Raw genomic sequence first — 24,783 nt, 5'->3', positions numbered from 1 at the left:
GATGTTAGTAATCCTATTAAGGTAAGTTTGACAGTGATATCATGTACTGTTTTGATAATGTTAAATCGAATCCTTCCTAGTTCACACTATCTTGTAACCGAAATTGAGTTGATTTTTTTAAAGTAAATATATCTGGAGTTGTTATTGATATTGTATTTTTCTTCGGCATAACAGTCCTCGTCAACTATTTAGAATCGATATTGATTTCATCGTAGTTTAAAGAGAATACATATCATATTTGATAATCATATGACATGTCAAGATGCGACTTTATTTGAATAACCAATGAACTATTAATACGTTGACACACCTGAAAATCACCGTGGTTTTCTCGATGGAGACTTTTCAGATAATTTGACATGGGGACTTAAGACTGGTTACCCCTCGGACAGACCACACTTTGTTTGGTAATTTCATCTTGACCTATAGACCAGGGGCGGTGCCAGGATATTTCGTTCGTGGGGAGGGTGGAGGAAATACATCTATTCAACGAATCTTTTTTATGTCATTTAGATTCTAGATGTATAATAGATTTGTTTGTGTCCTTCTATTATTTATTATCTTATTTCTTTTTTTCTTGTTTCCTCCCACTTATTTCATTAAAAATATATGATATGGGTAGCCGTCCCCCGCCCCCTCGTGGTGCTACTTCAATCACACTTCACACCTTGCACTTACAGCTCCAGTCGTCTTAACCTACAAAAGAACTAATCAGTGAGATTGATTGTAGTGGGTGATCATTGCCCTTTCTTTTAGCAATCTAGGTGAGATTCTGTTCGTCACCAAATCACAAAGAATGCAATTACATCAGGATTGGAAGATGGCAAGATCAATCATGATAGACCCCGATGATCATCTTTACCCATTGCCTACTGGAACCTGGTGGCAGCATTAAAAAACCTATCGGAATTTGAGAATTCAGTTATTAATTGGTTAATGATGGGTGGAATAGGAATGGAATTTTCTATTCGGGGGTAAGATTTTAACCGAAATGTTATGAATTGTCAAGGAAGTGAAGAAGTACCATTTCGTTAAGGGCCACGAAACGTTCTTGAATCATAGTTGCATTGAGGTTCATTGCTTTAAAATCTCATTTTAACAGTCATGAACTGAAATTCCCGGAACCAAAAAAATATTACAGCAAAAAAGATATTCCTATCTGATTATTTTGATGAAGATTTATTTAAAATATTTTACGTTAAAGTCCAGTGGAACATTGACTAAACAGAGGTTACAGACATGGTTATCTCTAACAAAAAGTGTTCATAGCTTTGAATAAAATTAAGGCAAACTACATGATAAATGAGGTACGATCTTTCAAATCTCTATATTCACGTCTCCATTTATTATTCAACATCCCTAATCAAAATGGGATAGCAATGGGTAAGAGTCAGGGGCAAATGAACACAAACCCTTAAGTTTTTATTCCATTCTTATTATTGGAATTAAGAAGTGGAGTTATTTCACATTCTCTCCATATGCTGTAGTTTAGATACGCCACTGCTCCGAGTATTCCAAATGAGAGATTATCAGTAACGGAAAATACTATCACATCAGCTTTACGTATATGACTCTGCAAGGAATCGGGATAATCCCAATACAGGTTTTGAGACAATTATAAATACCTTGAGTCATTGGCGACACGTGTCTCGTCCTTATCCTTTTGTATTCGTTTACTTTTATTTTCTTTATTTATTTTTTAAAGAAAGTGTCAAGCTAATTATGCCACGTTTAGCGTGAATTCCACTCAAAGGCCCGAATTCATAACGGCGGATCAGTTTGCAAATTTCATCGTTGTGAATTCGGGCAAAAGTCTTTCGCTTCTAATCGTCTAACTTCTTCATATGTATAGCCCGAGAAACTGGTACATGTATAACAATGATTGAAAACCACTTTGATGATACTTTTTTAGAAGCTGTGAAGAATTAATATCGCGGCTTAATTTTGGCGAGCAAACTATATCTCTCTCTACGTTTTTTTTTCCAGTTTATAGACTATGGTTTACGCTTTAAAATTCAAGAATTATATGCCCCTAATTTATCAAAGAATAATTGCAGTAACAAAGATGAATACTTAAGGTAGATGTGGCTACCGCTAGTTCAGCAGACTTCCAAATGAGCTTTAATTTCTTTTTTTCTGATTTGCCAAAAGTTAATTTTCCTCCATCATTATGAACTGGCACAAATCATAGAACATATAAGTGATAATGTTGCTTACGGAAGTATGCTCCCGAGTTAAGTTTACTCACCACGTTTATCAGCAGACACTCTTAGTTGGCTTGGTGCTAATATACGGACCATTAGCATTCAATACTCTATCAGCAGACACTCTTAGTTGGCTTGGTGCTAACATACGGACCATTAGCATTCAATTCTCCTGTTACAATCAATCATTGTGACATTTTCATTTCGTCTCTGACGGGGAGAGAAAAATTGGGACGTCTTTCCACGAGCGTGATCAGGTCACCTACCATGAATAAAAAAAGAAATAAATAAAAAAGGCTGCGAGACAAAATTTGTCTGAAAGGTTATCCATTCAATATTTTTCCAGGAACAAACATTTTAGCTCCATAACTACGACAATGTTTTTTTTTTAGGAAACCTGATACGAAACGAGACCAGCCTTGGGTTAAAGTCATTACCAAAGCAAAGGGTTTGACGGTTTGATGTTTGACGGTGTCTAGGGCAGGGACAACAATTTTTGTGGCACATGGAATAATCACTCATCACAATCACGAGGGCTAAGCGGCCATTAAAGCTTCAGATGACCGTATGCACAATGAAATGCCATTGTTTTCTCGTATGCATATGTACAATTTCCATATTTTAATGTAATAGGGCAATGGAATATAAACCAACTATTTTCGTTAGAGTATTCAGAAATAAGAGTACCGTACTAAAGTGATGACGTCAAAAAATTCCTTTTGGGGATTCCATCAGTTTTGGTCTCATATCTCGGTAGAGCATGATGCGGGGAGGGGTGGTCCATGCTATAGCCCGAAATTGTGATCGTATGAATACATACTTAGCCCATTAAAATCACTGTATTGGCTTGGTTCCAAGGGGTTATGATCAAGGTCATTACACTGACTGTAATTGGGTGTTCATTTTGGGTATAGAGTCTACCTTGCTTGGGCCACCTTGGAGGTTTGTTCAGTTTTACGAATAATGGTCAAGAAAATGCTGAAGTGATCCAATTATTCCTCAATAAATGGTTCACATTTATATCAAGAATGAGTAACTCATTTTTCCCTCAAAATTTGAGACATGTAAAGTTAAGAGCTATATCCAACATAATAACTTGTATGTATTCAAATCTACGATGTTTGACGTCATTTCTATATCAGGATTCAAGTTTTCTCACATATCCTACCAAAAACGGTTATTATTATTTGTAGAGTTATTACATAAATGCATAGCACATGATAAATTATAACTTCACGTTATTGCTAAAAATAAGTCTGTTATCAAATAAGACATTTTTATTCTAATGTAAAAAATAAAATTTTCGAAAATCTTTCTCCATCAATTCATATCAATTAATAATTTTTAGTGTTTTTTCAAACACTTTTATTTGTATTGTTATGAATCTATGCTAAAAATTGTTCCTTTTTTTATTCCTTAACAAATTGTTATCAATGTTCTTTATCTGACATTATTTCAATGTATCTTTTATGAACTTATATGAAAAGGATGGCTTCATATATTTAACCACAAGTTACAGTTTCCCTTTTCCTCCAAATTGCTACGAGAATTGCAACACGCCCATGATAATTCAGAGCCATTAATATTAATTGATTAATTAATTAATTGATATTATAATGGCTCCGTGATATAATTTCATACATTGCCCTCTACGTTTCATATACTTTACATGGGCCGCGGAACGGTTTTCAAAGAGGGGGGGGGGGGGGCTGACCATGCAAAAATGCTCGTATGGTCATTTTTACGTTTTTGTACATGGTTTTGGGAAAAAAGTGGGAGGGGGACTGATGCCCCCCCCTGCTTCCGCGGCCCCTGCCTTAGATGGCTGTTATTTCAAATGAACGTGCCACAAATGACACAAAAGTTTGAACTCATAACTCAACATTTACTTAACTACGTAATAATGATACTTCAGAATATGGATAATGAATATCTTATGATTCAAACTCACTTTTTGGGTGGCGTAATACTCGACGGAAATGTACTTTCGATAGGGCCTAAACGTCCCACTTGACTGAATTCCTGACGATATGGCTCTATGCAGTGACTATGTACGGTATACTATGGGCACTGTATTTCTGTAAAGTGCATTGAGAGTCCTTTCAGGTCTGAAATGCGCTATTAGCTTGGAAAGAAAAATCTAAAGTTACCGAAACTTCTGTTTCAATGAAAGAACAATGATTTGCCCATAAATGTGAATGTCGAGCACGCAATAGAGTATCATGTCATCATGTTTTAAATTCTAAATCGGGATCTAAGATTTCAAATTATCCTCTCATATACTGTATGATATTGAAATCGAATCGGATCTAAGATTTCAAGTTATCCTCTTATACTGTAATTGAAATCAAACTGAACCTCGTGGGTATCTCCTGAAGTAAAAAAATATTCTCCTAAATGATCCTTATAAACTGATATTACTGTTAGCGTCTAATTCTGCTCTCCTCTCGAAAACTGAAGACGCTAACAAGAATATATCAAAGCCACATCGACTGAAATAGCATGCAAACTATAAATACAATCTTGTGAAGAAGTCAGTGTGAATTATTTAATCATTCAATGAGCTGCATCTATTCGGAGGGTTAAGACTTGCTTCACCGAAAATCTTTCTCGATCTTCTTTCGATTGTAATCGCAGTCCCATTTCTTCTCTGTGTGACTGGAGCAAGTGGGGTGTTGCACCATGTGGGCGGCTAACCCATTACATTAGTTCCGACAAAACTACAGCTAGACATACGTAGCAAGAGCTCCCTTGGCGCTGTAACACTTTAATCTCGTACACTTTGGTTGAGCCCGTTTGCCAGGAGGATCAAAAAAGCGAAACATAATCATATCCAGTCTGTTCTGACAACTTGTTCAGGGTGTATGCAGAAGCAGTAATATGTGTGAATCATAGGTAATGACCAATGAAAAATAGGTAAAATTAAAGTTAATTGATTTTAAAGTATCCCAGTTCCTGGACCCGGGGTCCTGGAGAGGGAAGAGAGAAAGAGAGTGGGTGGGAGAGAAAGGGGAATGGAAAAAAGAGGAATATATATATATATATATATATATATATATATATATATATATGTGTGTGTGTGTGTGTGTGTATACATATCGGCATATTAGCAATACTCGTCTAGCGTCTGTGATTATTTGTTTTCAAGACAAAAATAATAAAATCTGTTTTCCTTTTCAACCAACATGACTTGACTAAACAATGGGTGTCAAAATATCAAAAGAACATCCGTATCACTTTTTCAAATAAAATCTTTGTCATTTTTTAGGATTAGGTAGTCATTGAAATGGTCGATTGTTGTTTGGTTGATCCACTGACTTAAAACTTAATTGATTTTGTCCGTAAAGATCGCTGATACAGGTTTTTTTTTCATAACTTAGATTTCACTCTACCGTGGATAACCATTATCTCAAGTGAAGTCGATATATTCACTAATCTAGTATTCACATTCTATCAATAAAAAGCCGAAAGCATGTAATGAATAGAGTGCATTTCAAGATAATTATTCTCATAGAAATCTTGGAAAAGCTCAAACTTTGTTGGTAGAATAATGATTATTACCACCTTTATCATGCCATTAGCCGAACCAGACAATTTCACAAGAAATACATTACTAGTACATAGATTCATAAATGAAAGATAATTATTACAAAAGTTTGACAAAATTCTGGTATTTTTCTTTTAATTAAGTGACTGAAAAATCATCATTTACTAAATCTCCTGAGGATTTTAGTATAAGGGATAAAATTTAGATGGTGTTTCCGGTCAATTAATATTTCACCTTTTTGAAGCAATAAAATAATGATTTCTGGTGCGATTTTTTTTTCCGGGCTACATTATTACAAATTATGCACGAGCACCGTTTGAAGTAAACTTCACTCAGGTAATGTCATGATTGTAAAGAGAACTTTATCTCTTAATAGAGATATCCGTTGGTTAATGCATGACAAAATCCTCTGTATCGAATTCTTCGTCAGAAAAGCTTCCACCACGAGGGATAAGTAAAAGATACGATCGAGTTGCATATAAACCCTTTATGGGAGAGGGTGCTTGGACTCGCTTGTTGATGTTTCACGGGTAAGTCTGCCAAGATGACACAATTTCCAGAAGAACTGTAAGAGAATTGTCTGCGCCTGATTCTTCTAGAGAAGGGTTGTTTTACCAAACAAAAAAGTAACATATCCCTCTTTTTATTGAGAATATATGCATACCATACACAATCAGCCTATTCTTTTTCTTAGGTTCCACTTTGTTTGTTTGATTTAATCATCGTTATTTGATTCAATTTATGTAATATTTGTGCAGTGATTAGGCGTTTCTTTATAGACCTAATACCAAGCTAAATTTCGTGGCTTTTTAATTTTGATATCTTATTAGTAGCTGATATTACCTGAGTGTTCATGCTTGTCAGCAAGTAATAGGGGTAACTTTTTGGTCCTCCCCAAGAGACGTAAAATGTATTGATGATTTACCAAAGGAACTCGCTTATTCACTGGTCTTTGAACGTGCCCCCTACATGAATATGAGACCACCTCCCTGCAGATTGCACCATAAGTTCGAAAAGTGTACAATGATGAAAAATGAGTAAACACTTTCCGCAATTAGGTCGTACCTCCCAAATGCATCGAAAGAGTGTGTGATTAAAAACAGGTGTACCCACTCTAACTGGAAGGATAGTCGTTCCTACATGTCCTATGAGATTTCAGTGTGATGAGCTTCGTCTCTGATCAATTTCAATTTTGCTTTATCGATGAATTTATAAGTACCTGTACACTATTGCTGGTTATGGATTTAAAAAGAATAGATCATTACCCCTCAAGCTTCTTGTTTTTGGTATAAAATGTAATATTGGTAATTAACCATTGTTAGATTCAGAAACAAGATGAGAGAAATTATTGAAGTTATATTAAGAGTCCTCATTATACAGGGGTCTACAGGAACAAGACAATAAACATGTACAACCATCTGTAGTTATCCTATATTGTATAATATCATCAGGGCTCCGTAACACAAAGGTTTGCGATGGATTGCAAATATGAAAGAACCGCACTGATTGGTCCCTGGACAGTATTTTAAACCAAATGCGCCTGTAACATTGATCTTGATTGTTCAGTTAATTTAGCGATTGATCGCTAATCTTTGTGTTCCGGAGCACAGGTCACACTCTCTCGCTTGCATCGCGCCCAGGGTATGCATATAATTGCTTTATGAACAAATAGTGAAATTCATCATCAGATCAGTGCCATGCTTGTTTATTTAAATCACCACTAATAAGTGATTATATTATAAAACTACCAGAATCCCCCATCCTTCAGAAGACAGTCAGGTGTTTTTGAAATTTCATCCATTCATCCCCCTTATATATTTTTTTCTGTTTGAAATGGCCATTTAGTCATAATGATCATTGCGAAGCTTTCCTTCGTCGACAAACTCCAAAATTTGATTTGGTTATAGTGATTTCATGCACAAGAATAATCTCTCATTGGTAGTATATTCATTCATGCCCCAATACTGATAATGTAAATTAATCAGGTGCCTCTTGATTCAAAGCAGGCTCACCAAGTAACCTTGACACAATGTTCCCGTAAAAATGAATAATTGAAATCAAAAACTGTAATCGAAGATATTAGTGATTTCCGCTCTTAATTTAATTGGCATTTCAGACTGGTTAGCAAAGGTAATTCTTTGATACTTCCATTAGATTTTCCATTATCATTAATCTGCCTTGTCTATCTATCTGTTCAAAGAGATTCGCCTGCAAACGATCGACATATGACACAAAGGATACCCGTAGACCCGTAGGGTGTATTTAATTAATATATTAATGACTTTGTCAAGACCTTCAATCAAATGTCTTTACCCTTTCTAAGTAAGTTTTATGTATATAAAATGTATAAATATGTACGTGCTATTTACCAATGCTTCAGTTGGATAGCGTGGTATACTTCAGAAAAAAAAAACTAAGCTGAATGTTTGATATATAATATATTATTCCATTATTATAATGGACAAATTTTGAAAAGGGTGTCAGACCTCGATTTTATAAATGATGAGAATAAAAAATGAATTCACATGGAGTATCTGCTCTTAAAGGTATTGTTTAACTTTGTGAGCAGCCGATTTAAAAAATTCTCAAACCAAGATGAAACATGTGTACAAGTGCATGTATTAGAACTAATAAACCCTGAAAACAACCATTATTGAGAATGAAAAGCTAAAACTACAAGGCAAACCCCGATTTTGTAAATAGGCGTCTTATAGACGCCTTAATAGTACACATAAGTGTATGGGATGAAATTAGGATGGTGTTTTCGGTCACTTTATATTTCAATTTTTGAAGCACTAAATAATTATTTTCGAACGCAATTTTTTCTGGGCTTCATTTTTGTAACATATCACACACACAGATGACAAGTGTGACCTTCTAGCTCAGATTTTTTAAAAGTCAAACCAATGTTAACCAATCACTTTAAGCGTTGGCAGAGAGAGAAAGAGAGAGAAGGAGGTCCACACGAGCTCATCGGAATTGTCAGTGATAAAACGTGTAGTATTCGACAAGGAACCTCAAGTAGGCATGGAAATTGTCACAGACTCATTTATCATCTAATCTTTGCTCAGTATTTCCCTTCTTGGCCCATTTCTATTTAAATATATTAGGAAATGAGTCTAACGCTCCCGTATCTTCCCAACCAATGTCAACTATTAACCTTTCCTTGCTGAGGAGATTAAATGATACCACTATGGTTATTCGAAGATATCATTGCAATGTAAATATTTGATTTTATTTTTTTTAGCTTCGTAGACGTCAAATAATGTAATGGTCAATACCACTGACCAGGATGACCAATGAAATAGGCAACAATTACACCAGTAAAGTACTCTGACCGTCTTGTTAAAATTACTTTACTTGATCGTGAACCTTAATTCTGGTTTAAAAATATGGATAGAACATGTCAAAGATTACACTTTGCCTAGAATATATATTTGAGTTACATGCACTTAAAAAAAAATGTTAACAGGTTTTTTTTTAGATTTTTTTTTTTCAGGTAAAAATTGTAATTTTTTTGGTGAAAGAATAGTGTTGTTAACCTGGAAATTGCTTTCAGTCAGCAAAATATCATAGATATTTCGTTGAGTGAGAACTTAATTAGAAAAAAAATACGCAGTTATATTTAATACGGGTGTGTTAGGAGGAAGAAAGAGAGAAATCATATACAAAATAACTAAATAATCTTGAACTAATGGTTTGACGATTGACAAGGGAATCTGTATTCACCAAAATAATGTTTACATTGAATACCGTAAAATTATGACAATCATTGACAGTTCGTGCTGATGAAAATCAACCAGAAAAACACTGTTATGTCATAAAGTAATTGCATATAATATGTATGAAATAAACCTATCCCAAAGCCATTTTCGAAGATTATCATTGATGTCATTTGAAAAGAACTTCAAAGAATTTTATAACAACGACAGGGGTTGTATTCGGAGCAAATGGGATATCATTTGCATGATTATTAGCTTTTAGACGGTGATGTAGTTTCGTTAAAGGCGGGGCCGAGCGGTCTAAGGCGCTGGTTTTAGGCACCAGTCATTTCGATGGCGTGGGTTCGAATCCCACCGCTGCCACAAAAAGTAATTTTGTTGGTTCGTTAACACGCTTTGAAATTTAGTATGATTCCATTTATAGAAGTAGAGTATACATGTAATTAAATTTCCTGCTGCACAGCTATCATGCATGCTTGAAAGTTTTGTTTTAATGATACGATTTACGTTTGATCAATTATGAAATTAATCAAAGGCCAGCATATGAGATATTTTATTTGAATATTTTTCATAGGGGATTATGTGTTTGACATATAAAGATATCCAAAAGCATCAAAGGAAATCCACGTGTCTCGTGCCGCGAGCGCCACATTGTAATTGGACATGTAATCATTTCATATTCTAGTACACATGTATACTCACCTTTGAATTAAAATTGCAGTATCTATTCATGCCATGCATTACATTTATTTTCTCATATATATATTGGCCTAATGGGTGTATACTGTATCAGTAATTAAAAAAAAGTAAAATCATTGAAGGTCAATTTCTCCCAAGGCAACGTTAAATTGATTTTTTTTTTAAGAACAAAAATCAAACATGCAAAATATCGAACACCAAAAATAACATCAAAGGTGAATAATAAATGGCAGAATCAAGTCAAGTTGGTCTTTATTTTCTAATCTGTAAAAATTGAAATATTGTATAATTCAAACAATAAAAAACAAAAGAAATAGTGAGTGAGGGACATCATCGACTCTCTCATTTGCATATCACTGAGTTGTGCATATAACTGTTTAGTGAATAACAAGCAAAACTTGAAAATGCCATCATAAACTTTCTCATTTCACATCCGATTTTGATGAATTTTTCAGTGTTGTGCTTGTTTGATTTATCTCTATTTATTCAAGTAAACATTTTCTGGGGTGAACTTGACCTTTAAAGACTTCCGTTTAGGTGGACTTTGGTTTTAACGCCTCGTCTGGTAAGTCAGGTGGCGTGGCCGAGCGGTCTAAGGCGCTGGTTTAAGCCACCAGTTATTTCGATGGCGAATCCCACCGCTGCCATTAGTATTGTTATCTTTTGAACTAATCATAGAGCTATTAGTTCCATGAACTAATATTCAATAATAGATGTACAAAGGGCAAAGACGGTTATCTAGTTCAAGTTCAAGTTCAAGTTTTATTTCATTTCTCAACTCAATACAAGATAAGGAATAATTACACAGATATAAAATGATAACCGTACAAATCAATACAAATGAATATACATTGCAAGCAATATGACTATACAAGAAAAGTAAATAAATGTTTATGGTAAACACTAAATAACGTGATAATCATATTAACCAATAACAATATATACAATGGAAATAGAACAAAATGTATGCCATTCTTGGTCAAAAAAAATAAAAAAATAAAAAAATGCAAGGCTACCTTTATAACTTTTTTTTTTCAATAAGTAAGGCTGAGTTAAATGGAGGGATCCACTAAAAAGCAGGGCTTGTTGAGTGTGGACCCCTCAGAGAATTAAAGATTTGTAAGTACAGGTATAAAACGAAAATGGGAATGAGAGAGAGAAAAAAAAGAATAAGGTTGATGTGATGGTCGATGAAGAAATACCGAGATAATTGATGAAGAATTATATCAAAAGGATAGGTGGTGCACATGTGTGGTTGAAAGAAGAAGAGAAGAAGGAGAAACACCAAAAAAAAGCAAAAAGAGTGAAGGGCATAAGACCGATAAAGGAGAATGAGCGGAAAAGAGCGAGAAAGAGGAGGGTAAAAGGGATTGGTTATCGACTGTTCAATTGGAATTTGCTTTATATGATTCAAGAATTTGTTTCTTCAGTTTAATCTTAAAACTGTTCAAACTGGCAGCATTTACGATGTCATTGCTGAGTGAGTTCCAGTATTTAGGGCCATAGAAGGTAATTGTTTTTTGTGCGAAGAGAGTACGGGTACGGGGAAGGTGGAAGCGACGGGATTGTCGGGTTGGATAATTGTGAATAGTGTTGTTTTTTGTAAACATGATCATCAAAATGTTTGGTAATTTATTTGTGTTCAGTTTGTACATGAATTGTCCAGTATGAAAAAGAAATAAATCCGGAAATTTGAGGAGATTCGACTTGTAGAACAAATCATCAGTATGACATCGAAAAGGAGCATTGTGTATAATCCTTATAACCTTCTTTTGTAGAATAAGCATTTTGTCGGTGGGACTCTTGTAGGCGTTACCCCAAGCCAGTATTCCATAAATAAAATACGGAAGTATAAGTGAGAAATAAAGTGTAAATAGTGTTGATTTTGGAAAGAAATGACGAAGTTTGTTCATTATACCAACATTCCGCGAGACAGTTTTGGAAATATTTTGAATATGAATGTTCCATTTTAATTTATCGTCAATTGTGAAGCCTAAGAATTTGGTTGATGTGACCCTATTGAGAGGTGTGTTGTCCAAAATGATGTCTCCGGGTAGATTTCGCAAAGTGTTACTAAATAACATAAAATTTGTCTTAACGATGTTTAGAGATAATTTGTTGGCTTTAACCCACTGTACTACACGTTTTAGTACAAGATTTATAGTAGAAAGAATAGTAATTGGGTTTGCATGAGAATAAAATAAGTTGGAATCGTCTGCAAATAAAATGAAAGATAGAACGTCTGAAGATTTATAAAAGTCGTTTATGTATATGATAAATAACAAGGGGCCAAGGATGCTTCCCTACGGAACTCCACAATTTATTGGTCGTAACGCTGAATTGTGATTATCTATTTGTACATATTGTTTTCTATTTGATAAGTAATTCCTGAACCATTCCAAGGCTTTCCCTCTAACACCATAGTGTGACAATTTTACCAAAAGGATATTATGATTAATTGTATCAAAAGCCTTGGAAAAGTCCAGGAATATCCCAATAGTGTGTAAATGTTGATCAATCGCATGTGATAATGTATCAATGCATTTCAATATTGCTTGAGTAGTATCACGATTAGATCGAAAACCGAACTGTGATTCGCTGTGTTTGTTTAAAAAGTCTGTCACTCTATATTGTTTTAAACCCTGAAAATGTATCTCCCGAATATTGTAAGAACTCAGTATACATTAAATGTCAGGGAACTGGGTTTTAAAAATTATTGAGGCAATGTGACTTTCTTGCATTAATTTTTATTTTATTTTTTTCAATCCTAATAATTACTTTGATTCAAATCCAAGTTTGTAGGGTCTATCAAAGTCTTGGGTGAATGTCTCAGAATGTATTTAATGAAGGCATCGGTATCTGAGGGTCTTCGGACTTTCAAATCTCTTTCATTTGTCTTAATATAGTAACATTTCAGAAAATTAATTCTAAAAGTAATGAAAATAATTTTCAGTCGTAACAAACAGGTAGCGTGGCCGAGTGGTCTAAGGCGCTGGTTTTAGGCACCAGTCATTTCGATGGCGTGGGTTCGAATCCCACCGCTGCCACAGAATTTTTGAAAGCTCTTAAACTTTCCGACCTCTTGTTATTCGATATCTATTGTTTTCTCACGTTTTCTTCTATTTTGTATTCTCAATATCAGCATGATTATTACTTTATTTTGTTAACTGGTTTGACTTTTTTTTTGAGGGGGGAGGGGGGGGGGGGGTGTGCCATGATATAACAATAAAATCATAATTAAATTATTTACAACAACTAATATAAAGAGGCGCATGTTTTAGGCACCAGTCATGACGACTGTGACGGCGTGAGTTCGAACCCCACAGCTACCACAAACTATTTGAAAGCTCTTAAACTTTCCGACCTCTTGTTATTCGAGATCTATCGTTTACTTTCATTTTGTATTCTCAATATCAGCATAATTATTCCTTTATTTTGTTACATGGTTTGATTATTTTGGGGGTTTGTGCCATGACATAACAATTATAATCATAATTAAATCATTTACAACAACCTATGAGGTAGCGTTTCCGAGCGAACTTAAAGAGGCGCATGTTTTAGGGACCAGTCATGACGACTGTGACGGCGTGGGCTTGTGGGCTCGAATCCCACCGCTGCCAAAAAGGTTTTATTTATTTCTTCATTTAACAAAATATTATGAATATGATAAAGATGTACAGATAGGATATATAGAATATATATAATCACATATAATATTCTAACTATGATGTTGATATTTGTATATGGGTTAAATAATAGATAGGAAGGGAGAGAAACATAGACAAACAAAACAAATACCCTTGAACCAAGGGTTAATGACTCACACATAACTAATCTCTTATTGACTGTGTGCAAAGATGGACTAGCCTATAATTCATGATAATCATGTTGTGATAAGAGTTATAAAAGATGTAATGATATAAACAGAGAAAAACACATTTTAGGTCATGAAATGATTACATATTATGTTACTCATGACATTACCGTCTGCGCTTAATGTAATTGATGTCACATCTGGAAAGAAATTAAAATGAATTTGATAGGGACAACGGAGGAAGTGAAATATCATCCACATGATTAGTCAACCCTTTGGTAACAACCCTTTGGTAACAAATGAATAGCTAGAGCATTCGAAGGGTGAGAACACAGTATTAACTTTTTCATTAACTTCTTGTCAAGGTAGCGTGGCCGAGCGGTCTAAGGCGCTGGTTTAAGGCACCAGTCATTTCGATGGCGTGGGTTCGAATCCCACCGCTGCCAAATATTTTGGAAGTTTTCGAATTTATCGATCAGAACAAATTCTCGAACGCGGTAAATATAATTGAAAATGCCCGTCAAATGATAATGGAAGCTGGGAGGTCTTTGTCAAAAATTCGTAAACCGGAACAGCAGTTTGTCCTAAGTTTCGGAGGTCATGTAATATTTTCTATGTTTTAAAAGCGTTCTGCGTGGTGGTACAAAACTCTATAATTACTTTGGATGTAAATATCCATGAAAGACCAGTTTTGAATCAATGAAAGATATTTTTAGAAACAAAAAAACAAGGAAATTAATATCATTATTACCGTAAGCACTTACTAAATACATAATACCTACTGAGTGCACGTGTGCAGTTGGATATATTTAAAAAATAGTGAGCCCATTGGCTTAAATCTCGGCCTTCGACATATCGAACTTTGCATCTAACGATCATCGCGAGAGCTTAGTTTTTATATATTATACAGTGATCACACGATTTTTTTTTTTTTTGGGGGGGGGGGTATACGTATATACGGTATATACAAATTATATGGAGATTGGATGCCTACTGCATGACCTCTGTACAGCATTTTATTATAAAAAAGATCTCTGTAAGGTCACTAAGGTGCACATGGCCAGTTTCTCTATGAGAAACAGTTGCTTTCATTTGGTGGGTTCATTTGTTTAGAACCAGGCCGCCATGACACCATGGCAACTGACGTCACCGCTTCGGTAGTCTTTAACAAAGATTTCTTCCTTGCATGCTGCATGCGGTGGTATATTATCAAATGACTTTTTTCCTGGAACATTTTATATTGACTTTTCAACAAGGTAGCGTGGCCGAGCGGTCTAAGGCGCTGGTTTTAGGCACCAGTCATTTCGATGGCGTGGGTTCGAATCCCACCGCTGCCATTAGTTTTGAAAAACTTTGGACTAATATTCAAATAGAAGCTATCAATTGGTAGTCGATGTGCAATGGAAACTCCTAATGTTCAGTAACATTATTATATATATATTTTTTTTATTATTATTTTTGTTGTTGTTGTTATTGTTGTTATTATTATTAGTGGTTTGTAGACATTCATGGTGATTTAAAAATATATATAATAGCTTACTCGTCGTTAAGGTAATATCTTTTTCTTCACAATATCGATAAATGTATAACCAATGTATATATACCTAGTTTTATAATCAGATGGGTGTAGAAGAGTCATAAACATAAGTTTTATAAGAACAGTAATGTTTCTGACTAATTTACACCCCTCTGATTATTTCAACATTCATATGGTTGCTGATTGTAATTAAACATTTTCGTAGTTCTAAATCAATCTGTTTCCATCTTACTTCATTTTTATGATTATATAATCATTATACTTCTGTAAATGTCTACGAAGATTTATTTCATTTACCAAAAAGAAATTATCAACGACGAAATGTTGGACCATGCGTTGTAAATCTTTTATGTACTCTATAAAACGTAAAGACTAAGGTCGTTTTGGGCTGTACAATATAACGGTAGCGTGGCCGAGCGGTCTAAGGCGCTGGTTTAAGGCACCAGTCATTTCGAAGGCGTGGGTTCGAATCCCACCGCTGCCATTAGTTTTGAAAAATTTTGGACTAATATTCAAATTGAAGGTATCGATCCGTAATAAAAATGAAGTAAATAGCCCCTGTAAATGGCTGAGTTTAATATGAAAATGAATTTCTACAGAAGGGAAAGGTGTATTTTATTCAATAGCATTCGATCATTTTTTTTCTTTGAGTGGTTGGCAGAGATATTGATTGCTATTTTAAAAATCTGAGTCATCCTGGTGATTGCAAATTGTCATAGTAGGTATCTCATCAGGTATCTCATCGTTAATTGCTTTTATTTTCTTCAAAAGTTTGATTTACGTTTAAATAATGTAGCTTTAATTCAAAACTTAGGTTTGTGAAATGTTCACATCCATCTGACTCATTAAGTTTCAAATATTATTACTCATTAAGTTTCGTATATTATTAAACTTATACTCTACGCTGATACTCCCGCATTTGAACTTTTGTATTATTGCATGGGGGGTTTGTGCTGATTTTCATTTGAATAGACTTTTACTACTCCAGGAAAAAGCTTTGCGCGTTATTTGCCATTCTCATTATCGGGCACGTACGAATGTTTTTTTTAAAACTCATGGTATTCTTAAGATACATGATCTTTACCATTATAATCTTGGATCTTTTATGTACAACCTTAGTAGAGATGAACTACCAGACGTATTTTATTATATGTTTACAAGAAATATCAATGTTCATCACTACCCTACAAGATCTGCTGGACCTTTCCATTTACCTAGAACGAGGACATTGTTAACAAACAAACTGTTCATATCTTCTGGCATCAAACTTTGGAATTCACTTTCGCAAACTTTACGAAATAAGCCAACTATTCATAGCTTCAATAGAGCACTTTAAAAAATCAAACTAATAACTATAACACTCAAATCATTCATCCTACTTAGGATATCTTGTGGATCTTATGTTCTTTCGGATTCCCCCTCCCGCCTTTATTTCGCTTTTTTTTTCTCGTCTCTGTCTCTTTTTATTCGATCTACCTGTGCAGATTTGTTTTTTGTTTGTTCTTTTGTTTGCTTTCATTTACTCGTTATTGTCCTTTGTCTTGTTGTTGTCTTTTATATTTTAATTTGTCTGTTCTTAAACTATTTCGTATGTCTTGTTTTTGTATAACTTTTTGTCATGCCTTGTTCTTGTACCGTTCTGTCACGTTCTGTTTTTGTAACCTTTTGTTTTGTGTGTCCTTTTCACTCTTTCTTCATATCTTGTAATATAATCCAGCCTTGTTTATCTTTTACTTGGGAGAATATGTAAAAAAGTATATTTAACAAGGATTTACATTTAATTTCTACAAGAAAGATATGATGACTTGTGTATTATATATATTGAACTTTGTATTTTTGCATTAATTTGTCTTATTTATTGAAGGAAACCTTTAATAACAAGCTTTGCTTTTCAGAAGGTTTCTATTTCATTTCATAATGTTATATTATATTTTCCTTTACTTTGTAACCTTGTTGAAATTTTGGAATGAAATAAATTCGTTATCAATCAATCAATCAAAAAATAGTCGCTAATGATAATAACACCACTCATTTTTGTAACTACCAACCTTCTGCTTACTTCTCCTTCTATAAATAGTGATAAAATCATTATTATACGAATATCTATTTCAATTGCACAATATTAAGAACATATGATATTTGATTCCAGATTTGATATTTTAAACAATCACATCGATATTCATAATTTTGCCACACTGATGGATAACATGCTGAACTATCGTTTATGTACTCTTTAAATATTAACCAGAGACTAGAGGACTAATGTGGGATGGTGATTTGAATTGGTGTAATGTCAAGGTAGCGTGGCCGAGCGGTCTAAGGCGCTGGTTTAAGGCACCAGTCATTTCGATGGCGTGGGCTCGACTCCCACCGCTGCCGAATATTTTGGAAGGCATTGATGTTCATGTTTTCTTTTTCATCTTCAAAATGATAGTAGGCTACATGATCGATAATAACAAGTTTTCGAATTTATTGATCAGAACAAATTCTCGAACGCGGTAAATATAATTGAAAATGCCCGTCAAATGATAATGGAAGCTGGGAGGTCTTTGTCAAAAATTCGTAAACCGGAACAGCAGTTTGTCCTAAGTTTCGGAGGTCATATAATGAAGTCATATTAAGGTAGCGTGGCCGAGCGGTCTAAGGCGCTGGTTTAAGGCACCAGTCATTTCGATGGCGTGGGTTCGAATCCCACCGCTGCCATTATTATTATTTTTTTTTTTTTTTGGGGGGGGAATCGGATTAATTTTGAAATAGTTATTCCATGTTTGAGTAAAATATCATATGCAGGGGCCCCTGATTACAAGCTGTGCTTCTTTGGGGTCCCAAACCTGTCATTTGTTTCAGTTCTTTATAATCTAACCATTTATTTTGTTTGTACTTTGTTTTCCTTTGACTGGTTTGAATAAATTCAATTCAATTCAATTCAATGTTTTGTAACTGTATGCATGTTCTTCATATCCATTTTATGGGAAGGGAGATTTATTGAAGTAAACAGCTTAGTTTAATTTAAAATGAACTAATGAACGCATGGAAAGAAAAGGGTACATTTTTCTCCGTAGCATTTTGATAATTTTTGTAAATGTTTAATTTTGTGTGTGTGGTAGCTAAAAAAATTGATTGATATATCAAAAACCCTATACATAATGATTATTGATGATTATCAAAATAGTCATGATTGGTATCTCGTCCTTAAGTATAATTTGTTAATTTCTTCATAGTTTTGATTTGCGTATATCTACTATAGCTTGAATCATGCTAATTTGTTTCATATATAATGTTCTGAAATTATCACATCCATCTGACTATTTGAAGTTTTCATGGTCGCTTTAGATAATTAGACCACCTATTTTCGTAACTCACAATCTGCGACTAACTTCCCCTATTTCTTTAATCATTCAATCTATACATTTCCACAACTGGCTACGAACATTTATTTTATTTGCACAAACTTAAGAACATATTTGATTCCGGATTTGATATTGAAAACGATCGCATCGGTATTTAAGCTCTTACAGCACTGATGGGTAACATGTTGTAATATCTTTTACTTACTCTAAAAACCAGACAATGTGGTGATTGAAGATAACGCTCGATCAAGGTAGCGTGGCCGAGCGGTCTAAGGCGCTGGTTTAAGGCACCAGTCATTTCGATGGCGTGGGTTCGAATCCCACCGCTGCCATAATTTGTTTTTTAAGTTTTAAGTATTCTTTCAAATAATTATTCAATTTCATCATGATACTTTCATAGGTTTTGAAAAATGTTGATCAAACATTCAAATAGAAGGTATCACTTCGAAATAGATAGCGGGACTCAACCTCGTATGATCATAGTATGCATGATCTCATATCCATATTTTTCGGCGGGGGGGGGGGTAATGAAGTTAATAGCTAAGTAAAATATAAGCTTAATTAAACTTAATTTCCACTAAAAAGAAAAGTACATTCTTCTCCGTAGCATTCAACCATTTTTATTCATTTAATTATTTTATTTGACTAGCTGGCAGAAAGTTTGATTAATTGAAATATAAAGCCTGATTCATCACGGAGATTGAAAAGTGATAAAAATAATAGGCATCTGATCGTTAACTCTGATGTTTGTATTTTCATCATAATTTTGATTTACGTATATCCAGTTTAGCTTTAAGTTGTTTCGTAAATGTAATGTTTATAAAATGTTCACATCCTTCTGACTATTTTAAGTTTAAAAAACTCGCTCATGGTAATTACAATACATTTTTCTTGTTATTCCTAATCTACTACTAACTTCACATTCTTTCTATAATGATGAAATCATTACATTTCCACCACTATATAATAATATTCATTTCATTTGCAAAAAAATAAGGACATATATGACGCCGAATTATATAGTTTATATACTCTTTAAAGATTAACCAGATACTAAGGTGGTTAAGGTTGAAGTTATATTAAGGTAGCGTGGCCGAGCGGTCTAAGGCGCTGGTTTAAGGCACCAGTCATTTCGATGGCGTGGGTTCGAATCCCACCGCTGCCATTAGTTTTGAAAAATTTTTGACTAATATTCAAATCGAAGGTGTCGATCCGTAATAAAAATGAAGTAAATAGCCCCTGTAAATGGCTGAGTTTAATATGAAAATGAATTTCTACAGAAGGGAAAGGTGTATTTTATTCAATAGCATTCGATCATTTTTTTTCTTTGAGTGGTTGGCAGAGATATTGATTGCTATTTTAAAAATCTGAGTCATCCTGGTGATTGCAAATTGTCATAGTAGGTATCTCATCAGGTATCTCATCGTTAATTGCTTTTATTTTTTTCAAAAGTTTGATTTACGTTTAAATAATGTATTTTAAAGACGACTCGGCGATTTAAAATGATTTATTAGTCGGTGAACAATGCCAGGTCATGAAGGTATTTGTAATTTGGAATGGCGCGGTTGACGAGGTGATACGTCACAATGGCGCGCCAGCCTGTTCGGTTTGGTTTATGCCCACAATGACAATAATTTGTACTGGGCGCAAGGAGCGCGCATGTTTTGGCGCGCGCGCCTAGGTGTGAAGGCGCGAAAAATCCTTCATTTTAGTCTTGGCTTTCAACGGAGATGAACGTCCAAAATATTCGCTTGTAATTTTTCTTACGACCTTGCATTTTTGAAGACGTCGTAATCTACAAAGAACAACGAAATCTACAAGAATTTTTTGTTGAAACCATCATCGATCGGGACTCACAACAATTTCGCTTATGAAGCTGAAAATGCAGTCCGAATTACTTGATGATGCTCTATTTCTTGCCTGGCCTAACATTAACAATTATAACTCGTCTGCTTTGACTTTTTGAACCAAGTTTAATACGACGGGGAGCGAGCGTATCGATTACAGCAGTCAGCAGATCGGCTGGGCCCTAACTTTGAGCTGTTTGGTTTCAGCAACGATGGGAACGAATGATGAGAATGTGACTCAAGCTGCTAGGTGGAATTCAGTTAATTCGGCTTTTCATAAGCCTGGAATTTTTATTGAGTCTGAGAGTCTTGGCGTTAACGAGCAGGATTTGGGACTGGCAACAGCCAACCCAGCCAACAAAACATTTGAGCACGGGCCGTGGCACAAGGTTAGAGACTACCTAAGTTAGGCCTAACGTTAGGCCTACATTGGCAACGAAATCATGCATAAGTTAGACATTGTCGGCGACGCCATGATACAGTCGCCTATGATTCATCATGATCACCCAATGATATGACTATGACTGAGTACCGGTATTGAATGATTGTCGGAAGTCAGAGGTCCTACTCCTGAGGCTGAGTCCGAGCTCTCGAGTCTGCTTGTGGGAGGAGAGGCGACGGTCTGGATTGGCACTGGCAGACGGAACGGGGTACTCGTGGTCGGTACCACTACCAGACAATTCACAAGTTCCAGTCTCTACAAGACCTAGCCTATCCGGTGAGTACGAAGCAGGAATAGATCTAGGCTAGACTCAGTCTAGATTTAGGTCTACGGTTTAGTGTCAAATAGTATAGGCTAGGCCTAGTAGGTCTAACTTAGGCCTAACGTTAAGCCTACTATTGATGTAGGCCTAGTGCTAATAACTTAGAGTAGAAGTTAGGCTTAAATGAATCGTAGAAGAGGCCTGCTTTGTAACGAGCAGGTAGGCCTGTCTAGGCCTGGCTTTAGAAATCGAACAAAATCATGTTCTTATTGGTCAGGAGTTAATAGGCTCCGAGTCCTTTTCATTTCAATTTCATGGCCCGTCAACCCCCCCCCCCCCCCCCGGTTTTCACGTTAGAACGCGAAAATCCTATTACCAACCATAGGCCAGGCATAAGACTAGTTAAGGTAGTCAGGCAAACATGGTTTGATTGGGGGGGGGGGGGGGCTATTTGGCTTGTTAACACAATTGGGGTTTAGATTTGAATGTAGGCCTAGGTCATATGTCAAGCCATAATAAGACATAGCTTGGACTTGGCCTGGAATTAATTTTAAATTTGGTCCAAGTGGTTTATACGATCATGATGGAAAAGGGAGGGGTTATCGTCATAATTCAAACACGGGCCTAGGCCTGTTCCTACTTGACGACTTGTTTTAGTGTCTGAACTAGGTCACTAGGTGTGTCATGGTGATTTTTTAAAATGAGTTCAACAATTTTATTAACGTTAATTACCGTATCGTATTAGGTGTAGGCCCTAGTTCATGGCTGTGGATTAATATGGATGTAAATACATTTTCACAGCCGGTGGTTTGGAAATTGGGGTTAGTCTTTTCAGTATATGCCTAAGCCTACATTGAGCCAGGTTCTAAAACTTCGGCCAGAATCGAAGTATAGGCCCTATTTACGATGGAAAATCAAAGAAAAATTAAGACTATAGGAGTATAGAGGCCGATATGGAATTGGTTCTAGCATTACAGCTTATTCTAGGCCTAGTGATGGGCTAGGCTAAGATGTATTTAAGACCATGATTAATTTTAAGCCGCCGTTTTTGGCAAAAATGGTGAGAATAGCTGAGGGTCTACTAGTGATTGGCAAAAAGTTCGAACTTTTTCGGTACTGATAAATAACTGAGTGAGAAATGTCACTTTGTCTTTGTTATAAATTTACAAGTAGTCTACTACTAGTACAGGTACTCGGACTACAATTTAATGGTGACACCACAGAGGAAATTAGGCTAGGTCCAACGTTAGATCTACTTACAGTAGACGCGGTTTTACATGTCTGTTTTGGGGATAAAGCAGCTGGTTCAGTTAGGCCTATAAAAGTAGTATTTGACCTCTGTGACTTTTTCTGGATATGGGCCAGCATGAGCCGTGTTCTCGGTCTAAAAATTATGTGGATAGACCGGTAGTGGAAGAGCTTATACTAGATATGTATACGTCTACTCAGTTTTTAAATGAACATCTACAGACTGCGACGGGCATGATATTATTGTTGAATCAGTCACTTGAAAAGTAGCGGATGTGGCTTAGCATTATGACATGTGATTGTATGGATTTCTTACAGTCTTTTAAAGGAAAATAACTAGAGTATTGAAAATAATACTATTTATTGCTGATGTTGATGATACAGTGTGATAATGATTATACATTAAATATAAATACATCCACCTTGCACCAAGCAGTTCTGTTTATACATTTACGCCTTGAAAGGGGTTGGTTTTTGGAATTCACTTTGCATGAATTGAATGCCGATGCTTGGTGGAAATGTGAGCTTCACTTTTCGAGGAAACATGGTGAAACATGGTACACGTAAAAGTAGACTTACCATGCACATAATAGTCGGATGTAATTTCGAACTAGATTGGAATCCACAAATTAGTTTAGATTGAAGTCAAGGGGTTCAACGAGCAGTTTGTTATATTATAGGCCTCCTAATAAGAAACCTTTATGTAATAGGAGTCGTTTATGTGCGATGATTTTGTGTGGATTTTATTTTGTGTAAAAGAAATAGAAATGCTTAGGCCCTATTGGAATTGAATTTAATTACTGGTTGTTATATAGCGCTTTATATCAACCTCGAAGTCGAACTGCTCAAAGCGCTTCACAATTGAACCTAGTTACACCTCATGGTTCAAGGTATACATCAAATAGGCCTATTTGGCTGGTCAATGATTTGAACTGAGATAATATCGATAATATCATTTAAAAAAAAAAAAAAAAAGATAATTATTATAGATTTGGTATAAATGATCAAGGCGGCAAATAAAATAATAAATAATGAGGAGTTAATTCATGGAAGGCATTGAGTGTAAATGGGCATGTGTGGGAAAGTCTGAAATCTTGTAGATGCACCATGCTGTCATTCCCCCCCCCCCCCTTTGCTTTCGGGGGACACAATACGGATGCCTTTAATGCAATAAGCCATGTAGGTAAACTGGCCAATCAAACGAAATTTACCGATTGCACAATCAGGAACCAGGTTACAAAAGTACATCTTCTTTTTTGGAATTGTACAGCGTGTGAAATATTTTGTTGGTGGCCCGTTGAGTATGAAAATGTTTCCAATGGGCTGGATGCAATAATTTGGCTCGATTATTTCTGCAGTAATATAGAGGTAAACTGAATACTGAAATAATAATGATAATATATTTCAAAATAATAAAAGTTACAGTCATTTGGAACAGATTATTTGAAGCTTAATCTGGTTTTGAAATATTGTCTAAGTTGCGACACGCACATGTATGCAGATGATATTGCATCGCTGGTTGCGGTTGTACTGTAGGGAATTGGAAAATTACAGTTAAAAATGAAACATAAGGAGCAGGACTACTGATTATTCCGTGAAGGCGGTTTTCAGATGTTTCGGGAAGCTGCTCCTTTCGTGTTAAGCTCATAATTGAGTGATAAATTGAAAGGGAAAGCAGAGGGACAAACCCGTTTTGGTACGAGATACAGATTTAGGTGTTCTGCCCAGGCTTTTTTCTTGTTTTCTTTTGCAGAGTCGGCTCTTTGGATAAAATGGATTCAAGCTGACTACTGCGAGGCAAGGTAGGCTGGCAGGAAAGTTTGATGACAATTGGACCTACTATATGACCTAGAACGCTCCAAGCCTGGCTGCCAAAGAGTTTCCCTTTGGTTGGATCAAGTTCTTGACCAGATAGCCTAGAGTCCATGGTAATGGATGTCAATTTTTGCGTTAATACGCTCATGTAATAAATAGAAATGAACTGGGTATAGCCTGAGAACTATGCTGCCGGAAATTACCCTAATTGGAGCAGTGGTCAACGTCTTCATCTTCATATAAATAATTTACCGACAGGTGTGGATTTATAATACGTAGTCCAAGGAATAGAGGTT

General features: G+C 35.4%; 8 non-coding genes across 8 annotated transcripts; all 8 read left to right on the top strand.

The window, feature by feature from the left end:
* The first annotated feature begins 13,137 nt into the window (after window positions 1-13,137).
* TRNAL-UAG (transfer RNA leucine (anticodon UAG)) lies at window positions 13,138-13,219 on the top strand. Its single transcript has one exon. It is a non-coding gene; the product is annotated as a tRNA-Leu (tRNA).
* A 1,131-nt stretch (window positions 13,220-14,350) lies between these two features.
* On the top strand, window positions 14,351-14,432 carry TRNAL-AAG (transfer RNA leucine (anticodon AAG)). The gene has a single exon. It is a non-coding gene; the product is annotated as a tRNA-Leu (tRNA).
* Window positions 14,433-15,241: 809 nt separating this feature from the next.
* Window positions 15,242-15,323, top strand: TRNAL-UAG (transfer RNA leucine (anticodon UAG)). Its single transcript has one exon. It is a non-coding gene; the product is annotated as a tRNA-Leu (tRNA).
* A 602-nt stretch (window positions 15,324-15,925) lies between these two features.
* Window positions 15,926-16,007, top strand: TRNAL-AAG (transfer RNA leucine (anticodon AAG)). Its single transcript has one exon. It is a non-coding gene; the product is annotated as a tRNA-Leu (tRNA).
* Window positions 16,008-17,820: 1,813 nt separating this feature from the next.
* TRNAL-AAG (transfer RNA leucine (anticodon AAG)) lies at window positions 17,821-17,902 on the top strand. Its single transcript has one exon. It is a non-coding gene; the product is annotated as a tRNA-Leu (tRNA).
* A 242-nt stretch (window positions 17,903-18,144) lies between these two features.
* On the top strand, window positions 18,145-18,226 carry TRNAL-AAG (transfer RNA leucine (anticodon AAG)). Its single transcript has one exon. It is a non-coding gene; the product is annotated as a tRNA-Leu (tRNA).
* An 897-nt stretch (window positions 18,227-19,123) lies between these two features.
* TRNAL-AAG (transfer RNA leucine (anticodon AAG)) lies at window positions 19,124-19,205 on the top strand. The gene has a single exon. It is a non-coding gene; the product is annotated as a tRNA-Leu (tRNA).
* Window positions 19,206-19,956: 751 nt separating this feature from the next.
* Window positions 19,957-20,038, top strand: TRNAL-AAG (transfer RNA leucine (anticodon AAG)). Its single transcript has one exon. It is a non-coding gene; the product is annotated as a tRNA-Leu (tRNA).
* Window positions 20,039-24,783: the final 4,745 nt, after the last annotated feature.

Source organism: Lytechinus pictus, chromosome 12 (assembly GCF_037042905.1).
Source record: "Lytechinus pictus isolate F3 Inbred chromosome 12, Lp3.0, whole genome shotgun sequence".
In the NCBI taxonomy this organism is placed as follows: Eukaryota; Metazoa; Echinodermata; class Echinoidea; order Temnopleuroida; family Toxopneustidae; genus Lytechinus; species Lytechinus pictus.
This window is presented reverse-complemented; position numbering and strand designations above follow the sequence as displayed.